The 16765-nt window shown below is 40.6% G+C and overlaps 1 long non-coding RNA gene and 1 other non-coding gene across 2 annotated transcripts; both read right to left on the bottom strand.

Moving 5' to 3' along the window:
- Nucleotides 1–1351: 1351 nt before the first annotated feature.
- Nucleotides 1352–3619, bottom strand: LOC131221912 (uncharacterized). The gene is made up of 3 exons (XR_009159660.1): nucleotides 3439–3619; nucleotides 2785–2926; nucleotides 1352–1648 (listed from the first exon to the last, which is right to left on the bottom strand). It is a non-coding gene; the product is annotated as an uncharacterized LOC131221912 (long non-coding RNA).
- Nucleotides 3620–12505: 8886 nt separating this feature from the next.
- Nucleotides 12506–12612, bottom strand: LOC131222014 (small nucleolar RNA R71). The gene has a single exon (XR_009159723.1). It is a non-coding gene; the product is annotated as a small nucleolar RNA R71 (small nucleolar RNA).
- Between the last annotated feature and the right edge of the window lie 4153 nt (nucleotides 12613–16765).

Genomic DNA, 16765 nt, shown 5'->3' on the forward strand with positions numbered 1-16765 from the left:
GATGTATAATACTCTCAATCTCCCGGCTACTACACTAGTAGACCATTTACCTGAGGTCTGTCACTTGGTGAGATAGTCATAAGGCTTGAGCTTAAAAATAAGACATTAAAAAATCAAAAGGACCACACTATAAACAGTAGTGGAGGATTGAAGGCCTGCCATTGAAAACCTTGGAGGGGTCACATATATTTTTGAATTAATATGATATTTGTTTTTTCTAGTCATCCATGTCTGTGTGACTTTATGAACAGGTTGGATGAAAATTAAACATTAATGTGAGCCCTACGAATATTTTAATGGTGAAAATCATTGTCTCACAACTATTTGTGGTGTGGTCCACTTGAGCCTTGGAAATTACTCATTTTTAGGACTAAAATCTAAAATGATCTCATCAAATGGATCAATAGTGTAGATATGATAAATACATCATTTTGAGGCTCCTGAAACTTTGATTTCATTTAAATTACACTAAAACTGCCGGTAAAGGCCCAGAAAACCGCAGCAAAGCCTTTGCCCGCGGTCAAGTAACAGCCGGTAAAGCCTGCGTTGGTAAAGGTTTTACCGGCAGTCAGCTTCCTTTACCAGCGGTTGTGCCGGCCGCCACTTCATGTGGGATTTACCGGCAGTTTATACACTTTTACTGGTGGTTGTGCTGGACGCCAGCTAATAGGCAAATTAACCATTTTCATTCTCAGCACGGTTAGGCTAGAATCATTTAATCCATGTGTATTTGAACCTGGCCATCTATAATATTGGTAATCAGATGGACGGTCTAACTCTCTCCATGAAACATGGGCAATGTAGGTTGGGTCATTCATTGGTTGGTTAAGATGTAATATCATGATGCACTTTCTAAAAGATGATGGCAGTCCACTAATCATGCATACATTATAAACTGCCAATATCTATATTATATACGACTAGCCCTTCAACTGGCAAAAGGGTCATTTGCCTTTTCAGATCTTTTTTGCAAGTAGCCTCTCTAACTTTCATTTTCGTTAGGTGCAGTCAATGGGAATACCCTTATTATTAAGAAAGCCAAAGAACAAAAGCTTAGTGAGGCAACACAATGACTAAATAACATTCACACCAGCTCATATTATGGTGAACGTCCCCGATCCACCTGATCTTCTATCACCAGTGTAGGCCCCAGTGCGGTAGTGATGAGAATACACAACACACTGGATTAGCTGCGTGTCGCCACTGGTCCCATATTAAAATAATATTTATAATAATAAATTGAATAGTTTCAAATACAAAAAAATAATAATAATAAATAAATAAATAAATAAAATCCATTTATCTAACTCCCATTCATCCCTGCCTAAAACTTGCAAAACAAAATAGCAAAAAGAATGTATTATGGAAAATAGCTTTACCATGTGAGATCCATAATACAGTGAAAATATTGCATCTACCCATTTTATGGTATCCATTACAGAAGCACAATCATTGAAGGAGAGTTGACTGTATTCATGGTCTTGGAACATACATCTTTGGAACCCCATACACTAAACTACAAGTGGCTACAAAAGAAAACAAATGGAGAAATGCCCGAGCGGGCTATATGTACAGGAACCTTGCCTGTAGATAGCTACAGTCGGACACGAGGTATACATATGGGATGATGTGTTATGATTCTTCAACCCTATAGTCATTTTTAAGATGAGAAAAATGCAACCAAAGATGTAAGTAAGAGGTGTCTGAATAAATTACAAATCCATGCAGGAGACTTATTCCCATTTGAATGTCTGAATAGGTCTTAATGCCAAGAACAGAAGATATTCGGTGTGTACATGAGAGAGAGAGAGAGAGAGAGAGAGAGAGAGGAATACAAATGTAGATTTTTACAAGTAGAAATAAATTAGCACACATGGCCTTGAAATTGCAGCTAATAGATCAAGATACTAGAATTCAACAATCAAGAAATGATCAATTCTAGGATGTGTGATTAACTACCTTGTGACAGAACCCATAAATTGTCCCCAAAGACCTATGCATGAAAATTTTGGATTACTTTGTAGATAGGACATCACAGTTCTAAAAGATCATCTTTCTAACATATAGATAAACAAACATATCAAAAACTTGAGCACATGAAAATAGCACGAGATTAGGTGAAGTTGAGGCTGAAGAATTTGATTTTTTTTATATAAACTAATGAGATGTTGATAAAGTGTCTACAGCTAGATATAGAGGTGACAAAGGGAAATAGAAGTGGATTCCAAAAATGGGAAAATAAGCCATGGGGTACATCAAAACAGAGGATTCAAATTAGCAAGATCCTCAATTTCCAACTCCTGCATTGATTGGTTTTCAAAAAACACAAGTCATTTCATCTACTAAATCATCAATTTACGCCATAAGAATAAAAAATAAAAAATAACTATGTCAACTAAGAAAAATTAAAAGAGAGAGAATAAACTAATTATGGATACAAATCCTATCAAGTTATCAAGCCAATTCCAGAAAAAAGGCTAGTTCTTGAATTCTTGGCCTAAGGGAAGCTTGCAAATCCCTAGGGAAATGTGAATATTTCTTTAATTTGTCATATAAGTGGACATTCCAAGGTAATGAATTCCAAGTTTCCAAGTACATTTCTAGAATCTGCCGAATTTTAATCCCAGTTTCCAGACCAACAAATTCAATTTCTCGGAGAATTTGTTTCCTAGAAATAAATTCTTTAGTAATTTCTAAATTCTAGGTTGCCAAATGACCCCTAAAACATAGCTAGCACAATTTGTGATGTACATGAAAAGAAAGACTATATATAGAAGCTAGTACTTTATCTGTGTTCATAGGTGGTCCCCACCATGCAGTCTCTTTACCAAAATCAAGATGATGTGTGTTGTGGCAACATTTGATTGAAAAATCAGAGCTCAGTGTTCGATCACGTTGTGGTTGGAGCAGATTGCTACAAGTCAATCTGCATCAACATCAAAAGGATTTTACTTGGACTATCATTGGAGACATGGGCGAGAGAGGGGCAGAAGAAGAAGAAAAAAGAAAGAAAGAAAGAAAGAAAGAAAGAAAAGCCATATTACAAGAAAAAAGGAGCTTCGCTAAGCCTACACACGTCTGAATGGTCGCATAAAGGTACGGGATTGGACCATCCATCACAAGGGTCCCATTATGCTGACGTCCACAGTCAAAGAATCAGGTCAATCCAATAATTAAGAGAGCCACAGATTATGAAACAGATATATGGTTAAAAAAATCAATTGACAATATAAATAATCTAGAACATTCTATATTAGTAAAGACGATAGGGCAACTTACATCTCGCAAGACAAAAAACCAGCATAAGCAATCATGTCCTAAACAACATGCCTAACCGTTTATGTTAAACAACATGAAAGCAACAACAAATCCCCAAAGTGGTGCACTGCAATGCATTCAACATGACAAGCATGTTAGCTGGGAACAGTATAAGAAAACCTCATTGCATAATAAATACAGACAAGGAATGCGAAGTGCAATCTCTCACATGTGGTGGATGCCACATGTATGCGACACCCAGGCAATTAATCAGGTCAGAGGCACAATGAGCATACGCTAAACAAAAAAAATCAGGCCAGTCCACATCATGTTGGCAGAATGTATGTTGAATATGGAACATTGGACATTTTTTCTGCCATCCATTTTTCTCAGACCTGAGACTGACATGATCACTAGACCAGTCTTTTTTGCGGAAAGACATGCTCGCATTGTACCCTTAACTTTCCTAGATAGTCAATACAGAGATGTAGAAAGAGTTCTTTGCATGCTTCAATGAATGATACATGAGCAACTGACTAGAAGGTGCCTTGTATTGTTTTTTGGAGCTAGCTTTAATGACAACATCGCTTCTTGGTGCCTTGTATTGTTTTTTGGAGCTTTAATGATTTTAGTCATTTTTCAAAAAGTACAAAAAGAAATCTTAAGACATTTGTAGCTCACCTCACACCAACAATCATTTTGAACTCCTCTTCCATAGAGTGAATCATATAGCTGTGGAAATCATATTTTGGCGCAAGATTGTGGTTCTGTCATGAATAAACAAGAAATAGGAGCAAAAATAATTAGTTGAGGTAATGTACTCAAAACCTCCCAATGGAAGGACACAAACCATTGGAGCTATTTTTTGAAGGCATAGTTTACCAAAAAATAAAAGAAGCCACCCAGAAAATCAAAAACTAATTAAGTAGTAGAAGAAGTGAAGGATGCACAGGAAGAGAGTTCTTTAAGTTTTATCTGCAAAGAAAGTCATTCATGAAGAGGAAACAAGAGTGCAAAACATAAAGCTCTCTTCAAAACCATAAAACAGAGTCTTTTAAGTTTTATTTGCAAAGAAAGTCATTCATAAAGAGGGAACAAGAGTGTGAAACATAAAGCTCTCTTCCAAACCATAAGGAACAAAACACAAACCAGCCAATATATAGTAAGTTTCAAGATATTGCATACCATGATGAAACCCATACAGAGTGTAAGATCGTCAGCGCGCACCAACGAATGGCCAAATTGGCAGAAAAAACAAGTCTGCAAAAGAAGATTTAATAACAAAACCATAAATATCACTTGAACATTTTTGAGTAATGCTTGTAGACAAGAGTCACAAAAGAAACTTAATCCTCATTCTTGAGTGAGACACCTGAAATATTGATGATGTTTTCTGAAGTTAAACAAAGGAAGACATTCAAGTGCAAAATCCAAGACAGCAAAAACTTGAAAAGAAATCCTAGCAGGTGAACCAGCAAAGACAAAGAAGCAATCTGAGAAGAATGCAGCAATGGCTGCATGGTCTTCTTTGAAACAATTGCCAAATTTGGGTTCTTTGTCTCAATCAAACAAAGATACTGAGTGCAAGGCTTTTCATACCTACATAAGCAACAGAAATTACACAAATTTTATGAAAGTTTGGGGCAATCGGAAATCTTGTGAGCCCGGTTTCCGAGTTTGGGGCATGACAGACCGCACCACACAAAATAGTGGGTCATGGTGCCCACTATTGAGACCTTCCTTTAGGACCACCTTGTAGCATGTTTTATATATCTACACCATCTAACTGTGTGGGGTCCACTAATGTGGGACCCACTATGAATTCTTATGTCATCTAATTGTAGACACCCCACCCCGGGTTGATAAGCTGATTGACTTTGAACTAATGGATGATCAACCAAACCCCAATCCTAAACCCAAACTTAATTTAGTCAACCCATTCAATTTACTAAACCCAGTTAACCTAGTCAGCCTAACCCTAAACCCTAGAAGCCCAAAACCCTAAAGTCTTGAGTCAACTCGGTGAGTCAACTCACCCATTCAATTCGCTGAGTCAACCTACCCCGTTAGCTGTAACGCCCCGTACCTTCCCGTACTTGGGTGCTACCGAGTAACCCAAGTTAGTACGTACCAACCTAACTTATTTGAACATCTATGTTCATTCTAGTCTAAATCCACCATTCGTCAGGTTTACAACATTCCTTGAATGGTCCATCCTTTGAAGACGCAAATCAGATTGTTTGGGCTCATATTCAACCCTTGGATCACGCCTAAACACTCGTTAAAGAACCCTTAGGGTTATTAATAACTCGATATGCGTCGATCCAACTGATGGGGTGGTTGAATGATTAGGATGTCGAAAATTAGTAATCAGGTATTCATGTGTTATGGCCCACATAATAGTTAAAGTTAGTTAAGGAGTAGATACACGAATTATAGCAGTTGATCATTGTGACTGTCTGAGTTTAGGCTAGAATGACCTACGACGAAACTGTAAGGTCTAAAGTCAATCCACCTCGAACTGACCCTCGATTGTTCGTAGTAGGATTGCATCACAAACCATCATCCGATCGACCCATGATCGACCACGAGACCAATCTACATGGAATAACCTTCACGTATAGTTAAGATATCCAACCATTGACTCTTAGGGTGGACCATCATGCCATACTGAAACTGAAACCCATAGATCTACCAATCAACTAATCCATAACTAACAATGAAAGTCATCCAACCATGGGATTGGTGTGGATTAACAATTTGAAACCAATGAGACGGTGGAATTTCAAATCTTATAGTTAACTACTAGGGATTATCATTTGTGGCCACTTATTCACACGATCCACCTTAAAATAGGACCCGATATCATCGAGTGATTAGTTGTGTGAATTGATCCAAGGCCATTGATCGATGATGTAAACCTTAAAATCAACCATTGAGTCTTGGGATCGTCTAACGGTTTAGATTACGGATCGATCTAATCCCGAGCTTGATCATCTGACAATCCATAGTGGACCATAAAGCATCCTAATCACTCAGGCAAATCCCTAGGACCCTGTTAACCGCTAATATTTAAATTCGGAATTATCCGACCATTAACTATCGGTCGTAATCAGTAAAGCTCATAAAATTAAGATGTATGGCCCACCTGTGTTACAGATTAACCCCTATAACATGCCCGAATATTCCTTAGGATCATTAGAACCCTTTTCAACCGTTGATGTTCAATTTCAAGATGATCCGACCATCAGACTAACATGAATCTGCAATTAGAGCTAAAAAAAAGTGAAATTGGGAGAATGGCCCACCAAAGCATTGGATCTGTCGCATATTTGGTCAGATGGCCTAGTTGGCCCCACAAAGACTTATGAACTAATTGGATTCATCGCAAACATCACTGTGGGCCCCATGCACCCAACACATGTGCACCAAAGACGTGCACACGCCATACACCAAACCCGTCATCGGGTCAAACGATGTAAAAAGGAGAGAGATTTCTCTCGCGCGGCTTCCCACCAATAAGAATTCAAATCGGGTGATCTGGTCCACCCAGGCTAAGGCCCACCATGGAAATCCGAGTCACTCATCGTGTTCAGGTGAAGAATCCGATCAGGGCCATCCGTCAGAGTGGCCCCATGCACGCGAACATAGACGTTGGGGTGGTTGGTGCAAGAGGGATTGTGGATCCCTTACTAAGAGAAGATCATCCTCTCCACTGTCATGTGGAAAGCCACGTAAGATTCCCTCCTTCCATCATGGCCGCTCATCCGAAGGATTATCCATGCCGTCCTCCCGTTGCCAGAAACTAGAGGGCAACCGCCTGTAGAAGAGAAAGGCATGGGGGAACATTTTCCTTTCGGGAAACAATAGCTGTTGTGATCCAGACCCCTCCCTGGGCCACGTGGAGCGATCCCCGCCTTCCCTTCTAGGGCAAAGACCATTTTCGCTCGAAGGAAGTTCTCATCTCGTGAGAAGGGGCGATCAGTGGAAAAATCTTGTGAGATGGCTGAAATGCCGATGGACAGCCAGAAAAGAGGGCCTCGCAGTGATCAGCGGCCCCATCTAGCTCGTTTAAACGGACCAGATCGCAAGAATAAACCATGAAAAAAAATCGGCCATAATAGGCCCTATCATCTTCCCTGTTAAGTCAAAAACCCATCAGATTTGCATGGGCCCCACTCACTGATCTAGAGTACTTTTCCGGATGACCTTGGTGAGAGGAATCCATCCCTCATGATGGATTTTCTCCATGCAACTGAGGGAAGGGATGGGGAGCGTGCATTCAGTTATAAAGCTCGACCGTTGGATGGGTCGTCCGCACGTATTGCAGCCCTATAAATTCGGGCCATCGTCTCGTGATTCCCACTAAGAAGGGCAGAGAGAAAACGAGTGAGAGTAAGGGAGAGGAGAGAGAGTGGTCGAACGAAGGATAGGCGTGAACTCAGTGCCGTACTGAGTCGAATCAACTGCTTCAGATCAAGTCGAATCAGTGCAGACAAGTAGCACCTCTATAGAGGAAGAAAAAGGGAGAGAGAGAGAGAGAGAGAGAGAGAGAGAGAGAGAGAGAAGTAGGGAGATAGGGTGTGAGCTTTCTCGAATCGGTGCCACACTGCCCTGAGTCACTCCGTTCAGCTCGGATTGAGTCAGGATAGTATGAGCCAGGGATAACCAGGAGGGGGCCATGGATTGGTATTCTCGATCCTTGGGAAGCAGGGCAGAAGCCGTTGCTGGTCCGATAGCCGTCGAGTTAGCACAATGAGCCCATCAGACAGGTGTCGTGAATAGGTAACACCCAAGCCACCCCTTTCTAAACAAAACCTCCTCCCGCCTTTATCACACCAGACCAACCTCGGTTGTTGAAGCCACTACCGGCAGGCTCTGCGGGTTGGAATAGAGTCAGCAGCTAAGGATGTGGTCAGAAGCCGGTCAGTTGCATGCCCACTCAGCTTTGGGTGGGTTCAGCTAGCGAAAAACCCAAGCCAGAAAGACGCTTTGAGTCGTGCGAGACTATACTCGGCGGTCCAGCGAATTCTGGGCTGAGTAAAGCCCATAAACCTACAAAGCATCGGATTCGTTGTGCTGGTCCAGCCCAGCCCAATGCAAGAACAACGAGAGGTCTACAGGCCTGTTCCAGCAGCCGTTTCGGACCACAACCTGGACCGGACCCAACCGAACTCAGCCACACGCTGGGCCGGGTTTGAGCTGAGTCTCAGCCACTGAGCTAGGCTGAGATGTGGGCCAAATGCAACCCCTAATCTAGACCGCAATCTGGTCTAGAACCAACAAGCTCGGTGGGCCAAACAGTTGGGTCAGGCCATACAGCCCAGCCACAGACATGGGCTGTACCTAACAAACTCAGTGGGCCGCATTAAGTTCAAACTCAGTGGGCTGCCCTCAGTTAAAACCTTACCGACCACAACATAAACCTTAGTAGGCCTCCCCATAAATCACAGTGGGCCACACCTGAGATAGATTTCAGTGGGCCTGACCATAAATCATAGTGGGCCGCACCTGAGAGAGATCTCAGTGGGCCACACCATAGATTCCAGTGGGCCGCACCTAAGAAAAATCTCAATGGGCCACACTACATCCACAATGGGGTCAGGCCGGTCTGGGCTAGCAAGGGCCCTGGAAATGGCCAGCAGGCCGAGCCCTGCTCCATCAGTGGCCAACAGCAGTTGGGCCTAGTTCAGGCACAGTTCAGGCTATTAATGGGCAGTAGATAATGGGCCAAGCCAGGCCCAGTTCGGGCCTTAGGCAGGGACAATTTCAGGCCTAAATCTAGGCCGCCTGGTTGGGCCAAAGTTGGTAGGCCTAATCACCTTGATACGAGGGTGGTTTAGCTTGTTAGTACACACCCATGTCAATACACACACTCCATATTCTCCACCCTCACTAGGGATCGATACCAAAACCTCAAGTGTTGAAACGAGGAACTCCACTCAGTATGCCAGTTGATAGCTGAAGACCTTGATTAATACTTATCTGATATATACTATTAAATCGGGAATGACCGTAGGAAATCGTTGTGTGATATTGGGCCACAAGACAACCACAAGAACTTGAACCAAAGAAAAGACTACAACCCTTCAGGTGATGATTTCTTCCCCTTAAGCTTTCCATCTCTAAATTAGATCAAGGATAGCTTTTAAATTGATTATAAATTATGCCCTAGAGTTTGATTAATTATATGATTAGCTTACTTAGATATATGTTTGAGAATTGATCATGAATATCGGATGCATATGCTAGACCTTGATTCATTTAATAATTCTTGATTTATATTTACATTTGTACCTAAGTTGTACTTTATTAGAATGGTATCCTAGTTCGATACTTGATCTCTATACCACTTGGATATGCTATTGTACTGTTTGCAAGACACATATGAATCAGAATCTCTCTAGGCTGTGAGGTGAACCTCTATTTAAGAAAGAAAGTCTGTACTTAGGGTATAATGAGATTTATTGTGCTAGAAATAGACCCTCAATATGGAGGTTATGTTAGTGGCAATTTATTCATGGGACTTACCATATATGGGGTGATTTGTGGGATGAACCATTTGACGTCTTTATTGTCGTTGCTTATTCGTGTTTACGGCATGCCTACCGACCCTTTTTTAATCGTTGTATTTAGTATCTTTGACATTCATTCCCACTCAACATACAATGATATTTTCCCATACATTGAGAATTGATTGGCCACGTTTTAATGGGTTATATCAATACCCTAAGGTGGTAGACTCATAGGTCGGGGATAGTGGTCATGGGACACTATGCCCGAGTTGTCGGTCTATGCTGGGTGACGAGCCCCCCATAGTGACCGTGAGCTTTATTAAACCGGCCGATTGTAATTGGACTAATAATGGCCTGTCTAATCATGCATGTTGAGGGTCAAATATTGCATATCAGACCCCAATTATTGCCTAGATTTACGAACTTGGTACTGTTTAATGGTCAATTTAATCGTGTTTGTGATGTAGGTTGTATTTACGAGCTTGGATTGAAACAGGGTACTAAAAGCATAGATTTAACACTCAGAATTCACCAAGGCAAGGGATGGACCCCAGTGGGGATTAAAGGAGACGTGTGGGCATTCAGTGCTGGACATGGAGCTGGACGTGGAGCTGTTTAACAGTTTTTTCTTCTCCCTGTCCTGATTTTATGTTTTGAGAGGTGAGTTAAATCATGGTCATGATTAGTTAAACCTCTTAGCTAGGGCTAAGAGGTGAAGCTTGTAGTCTGATGGGAGAGATATTGCTTGTGCCTTTTGTTTAGATTAAAGGGATTTTTGATTTAATTTTATAATGGAAATATTTTTAGTTTTTAATGGTCTGTTGTGACTAAAATTACAATGGGTCTGCGATGACTTTGAGCATGTTCCTTTTCTTTTATGTGTATGACGTTAGGAAGCCCTGTTGTTCACCATCGTCTCCTGGGCATGGTTGGATAGCGGTACCCTTCCTAACCTTCATACATTGATTGATTGGTTAGTAATTAGTTTAATTTTGTTGTTTGCTTTGTCTCCTAGGCATGGTTTGGTGATGGAATCCATTCTAATTCATATACCTTTCATCTCTTTAAAATTATATCAGAGGAAGTTCAATTTAATTTTCATGATTCTTGAAGCAGGCATAAGATCTCCCTGATCTCTACAAGTGGATCCTCTGAATCCCTAGTTTCTTAATTATGATTTTCTTAAGTTTTACATAATTATTTCACAATTATTCCCTAAAGGCCATTCGATTTAGATTTCATCTTAGGCTAGTTCTATTTCTACCTAGTTTCAGGTAACGTACAAGTATCAGTCCCTTGGGATTCGACCTCGATCTCACCGAGTTTATTACTACATCACAACCTTATACTTGGGGAGTGAACAAGTTTTTCGCGCCATTGCCGGGGACTGACGGTTGCGATTCCCTGAAATTAATTAGGTTTAGAATTAGTTTAAGATTAGAATTTGACTAACTTTAGTTTTAGATTTTTATTTGATTTCTAGAACTAACTTGTTTTCCTGTTTTGTAGGATCCTGACATAAGTTTCTAAATTGAAAATTCCTTCCTAATTTCTCTACTTTTTCTACTTTTAAAATTAGGGTTTAAATTTTAGAAATTTTCTAATTCTAGTATTTTCCTATTTGTAGGAAATAGTTTATTTTTAGAAACTTTCCTCTTTTGTTTTTAGAAACTAGGTTAGTTATTTCCCTTTTTAGAAATTAACTTTCTATTTTTGTTTTTTAGTAACTTTCTAATTCTAACTCTTTTAGAATCTAATTTTATTTCCTAATTTTCTACTTATAGAATTTTTGTTTAGAAACTAACTTTCCTATTTTGTAGGCCTTTAAGATAGAAATTTCTAATTCGGTAAGTTCTTTCTCTACTTTCAATTTTTCAGATCTCTTTTAGTAACTTACTTTCTAGTTTAGGACTTTCCTAATTTATTTTAGAAATTTCCACTTTCTTTTAGGAATTTCTTCTATTAGAAACTAGTTTATTTCTATCTTCCTTTTTAAGGATTTTCTAATTCTAAACATTTTCTTTAGAAACTGACTTGTTTTGTTTTCTTTTGCAGGTGTTGTTACTTAGGGCTTTCAATTTGGTAACTTCTTTCCAACTCTATCTTTCTTTCTAGATTTTATTTTTCTTTCTTAGGATTAGGTTTCGAATTTGATTGAGGGCTGCGAGTGTTTCATGCCCAAGTGGGCCCGTGACAACACTCGACATCTCTTGACTGAAGGAGGATTGGTTGAGGGGTTGACTATCCATCGCAGGACTATACACCACTCGAAATCCCCTGAGTTAATTGAAGTGATGGCTGAAAACCAACCTCTTCTACCCCAACCTAGGGTGGAGGACATTCAGGATGAGAATGAGATATATCAAACACCCCCGCAACGTACCTTACGAGATTATTTACAACCAGCGGGGGTGAGTACGCCCTCATGCATGATTTTTTCTGAAAATACAGGACATATGGACATCAAGCCAGGGGTTATCCAACTCCTTCCTAAGTTCCATGGGCTTGAATCTGAAGAACCATATCTATATTTGAAAGAGTTTGATGAGATCAGAGCCACTTTATATTTTCAAAATGTGTCTGAGGACACAGTCAGGCTGAGACTCTTTCCTTTTTCCTTAAAAGAGAAGGCTAAGACGTGGTTACATTCACTGCGTCCTAGATCCATTGGCACATGGAATCATATGCAAAGGGAATTTATAAAGAAATTCTTTCCACATCATAAAACGATTACCCTTAGAAAAGCAATCATGAACTTCACCCAAAAGGAGGATGAAACATTTTACCAATGTTGGGAAAGGTTCAAGGATTTAGTCAGTTCATGCCCACAACATGGCTTTGAAACGTGGCGCATTACAAATTTTTTCTATGATGGACTGACATCTTTCATACGCCAAATGGTCGAAACAATGTGTAATGGAGAATTCATTAATAAAAATGTTGACGAGGTATGGGATTACCTCGATAGTCTTACTGAAAAAACACAATCATGGGACTATTACCCAAAGTCAAACACTACGTCTAGGCCGACTCAATTAAAGGAGAAAGGTGGATTGTATCTCTTGAAAGAAGAGGATGATCTTAAGTGTAAAGTGACTATGCTCATAAGGAAAGTTGAGGCCATGGAAGAAAAGAAGGATAAGGTTAATGAAAGTGTTTGCGGCATCTATGATTGCAACATTGATACAACTGAAAATTGCCCTACAATACCCGCCTTTCGAGAAGTGTTGAATGAACAATCCAATGCCGTAAATAAATATCAAAGACCTTTCAATGGACCAACCTCTAATACGTATAATCCTGGTTGGAAAAATCATCCAAACTTTAGTTGGAGAAATGGACAAACTGCTACCCCTCAAAGTTTCTTCAATCAAAATCCAAATCAGGGGAAACCTCAAGAAGAACCGGTTCAAAATTCCATGCAAGAGCTGACCCGTGCAATGCAAGACTTTATGCAAAAGATGGATTCACGTATGACAATTATAGAAAAGGGGATGTTTCCTGCACAACCGCTCCCCAATCCTAAACCGCAATACGAGATAAGTGATCCCAGCTCTTCAAATCAAATGGGGCACGCTAAATCCATCACCACTCTTAGGAGTGGGAAGATCATTGATAAAACCCTTCCAGTTAGGCCCGAAAAGCCTCAAGAACCAGAAGAGGATAAGAATAATGGATCTAGTGAGGCTCCACAAAAATTAGAACCGGAACTTTTAGAAAAGCCAGTTGCTCCATTTCCCCAACGGTTGGTTGCACCAAAACCTCTCTCTAACTCTCAGGATATCCTAGAGGTGTTGAAACAAGTGAAAGTCAACATTCCTCTACTTGATGTCGTAAAACAGATACCTTCATATGCCAAATTCCTGAAAGACTTATATACGACCAAACGATGGCAGAGTATTTAAAAGAAGATCTTCTTGACCGAGAAAGTGAGTGCCATCCTAAAGCAAGACGTGTCACAGAAATTCAAAGATCTCGGTAGCCCAACCATATCATGTGTAATCGGAGACCATCGAATTGATCATGTACTTCTTGACTTAGGAGCGAGCGTCAATCTGATTCCCTACTCGGTATACAAACAGTTAGGTTTGGGTGAATTAAAACCCACCCTAACCACACTACAACTTGCTGATCACTCTGTTCGTGTACCAAGAGGGATAATTGAGGATGTGTTGGTCCAAGTTGATAGATTTTACTACCCTTTAGATTTTATCATCCTGGACACCGAACCCATCAATAACATGAGCACTCAGATTCCCGTCATTCTTGATCGCCCATTCCTTGTCACTTCAAACGAAATTATCAATTGCAGGAATGGTGTCATAACTATGTCCTTTAGGAATATGACATTGGAGTCAAACATCTTTTTCAATAACGGCAGAAACTTAGAGAATGATGACGATTTCCACGACATTAACATGATTGACTCTTTAGTGGAAGATACGACACCTCTAACCTTATCCTCTGACCCTCTAAAGACGTGCCTGGCCCACTCCCATGATTTTGATGATGACATGATTGGGGAGACGTGTGTTTTGCTTGATACTGCACCGGTACTTGAAGTTAACCGGTGGAGGTCACAATTTGAAGAGTTGCCCCAAACTGATGTAGTGCCTCTACCGTCTAACCTCAAGCCACCTAAGCTTGACCTAAAACCTTTAACCTCTGATTTGAAATATGTCTATTTAGGTCAAGATGAGACATACCCGGTGGTGATCTCTGCCCACCTGGAGAAAGAACAGGAGAATATGCTCATATCTACTCTCATTGAGCATAAGGGAGCCCTTGGATGGACGATAGCGGACCTCAAGGGAATCAACCCCTTGATTTGTACTCACCGCATTTATCTTGAAGATAATGTTAAGACCGCTCGGCAATCACAACGTAGACTAAATCCAAACATGAGGGAAGTGGTTAAGGCCGACGTTCTTAAACTATTAGATGTGGGTATCATATACCCCATATCCAATAGTCAATGGGTGAGTCCAACACAGGTGGTTCCTAAGAAGTCCGGGATCACCATCGTAGCCAATGCTAATACTGAACTCGTGCCAACTAGAGTTACTACTGGTTGGAGAATGTGCATTGACTACAGGAAGCTGAATACCGTCATGAGGAAGGACCACTTTCCTTTGCCCTTCATTGATCAAATCTTGGAAAGGCTAGCTGGTCATTCCTATTACTGTTTTCTTGACGGGTATTCGGGCTACAATCAGATTGAAATCGCCCCTGAGGACCAGGAAAAGACTACATTTACATGTCCCTACGGCATATTTGCCTACAGAAGGATGTCATTCGGATTATGTAATGCCCCTACCACCTTTCAGCGATGTATGATGAGTATCTTTTCTGACATAGTGGAGAAATATCTAGAGGTCTTCATGGACGATTTCTCTGTTTTCAGTTCATCTTTCAGCGAGTGCTTAGAGAGTCTTAAATGTGTGCTGAAAAGATGTGAAGAGAAAAACTTGGTACTTAATTGGGAGAAGTGTCATTTCATGGTTCATAACGAAATTGTCCTTGGACATATTATCTCATCCAAAGGAATCGAGGTGGATAAGGCAAAAATTGATCTTATCTCTAACCTACCTCCACCCAAGAACATCAGAGATGTGCAATCCTTCTTAGGACACGCAGGGTTTTATAGACGATTCATAAAGGACTTTAGTCTCCTCTCTCATCCCTTATGTAATCTTCTGCAAAAGAATGCACCATACGAGTGGACTGAGTAATGCCAGGAAGCTTTCACTAAGCTTAAGGGCATGTTAACCACTGCACCTATCATGCAACCACCCGATTAGAGCCTTCCCTTTGAGCTTATGTGCAACGCTTCTGATTATGCTCTTAGAGCGGTTCTAGGCCAGAGAAAAGATAAGAGGCCCTACGTCATTCATTACGCAAGTAGAACTTTAAATTCTGCCCAAGTGAACTACTCGACTACGGAAAAGGAACTCCTAACCGTAGTGTTCGCTTCGGATAAATTTAGGTCCTACTTGATCGGATCTAATATCATTATCTACACAGATCATGCGGCACTTAAGTATCTTCTTTTTAAGAATGATTCTAAGCCCCACCTAATACGATGGATCCTTCTACTCCAAGAATTTGATTTGGAAATTAAAGATAAAAAGGGAGTAGAGAACGTAGTAGCCGATCATCTGTCTCGCCTTAATACCTCTGATTCTCCTGAGGCGACCCATATCAATGACATGTTCCCTGATGAACAATTGTTCAGAGTCTCCCATTCACCTTGGTTCGCTGATATTGCCAATTATCTTGCCACAGGTTCCATACCGACGCATTGGACTGCACAAGATAAGAAGAAATTTTTTACCAAGGTACGTAACTTTTTCTAGGACGATCCATGTTTATTTAAATATTGCTCAGAACAAATCTTGAGGAGATGTGTGTCAGACGATGAGCACCAGAGTGTCATCTCCTTCTATCACTCACAGGCCTGTGGTGGTCACTTTTCTGCTAAAAAGACCACGGCCAAGATTTTACAGTGTGGCTTTTATTGGCCCACTATGTTCAGGGACACTCATGAGTTTTGCAAGGCTTGTGAGTGTTGTCAAAAATTGGGAGCATTATCCCATCGAAATATGATGTCTTTGAATCCCATCCTTATCATAGAAGCATTTGACTGCTAGGGCATCGATTTCATGGGACCATTTCCCCAATCATTTGAAAACTTGTATATTTTGCTCGCCGTAGATTATGTCACTAAATGGGTCGAAGCAATTTCATGCCGAAATAATGACCATCGCACGGTCATTAAATTCTTAAAAGAGAACATCCTTTCGAGGTTCGGGATGCCTCGAGCCATCATTAGTGATGGGAGCTCACACTTTTGTAATAGACCATTCGAGAGCTTAATGAAGAAATACGGTATCTCTCATAAGGTGAGCACCCCATACCATCCACAAACAAGTGGACAAGCTGAGATTTCCAATAGGGAGATCAAACATATCCTAGAGAAAACGGTTAACCCT

This window comes from Magnolia sinica, chromosome 12, assembly GCF_029962835.1.
Source record: "Magnolia sinica isolate HGM2019 chromosome 12, MsV1, whole genome shotgun sequence".
NCBI lineage: Eukaryota > Viridiplantae > Streptophyta > Magnoliopsida > Magnoliales > Magnoliaceae > Magnolia > Magnolia sinica.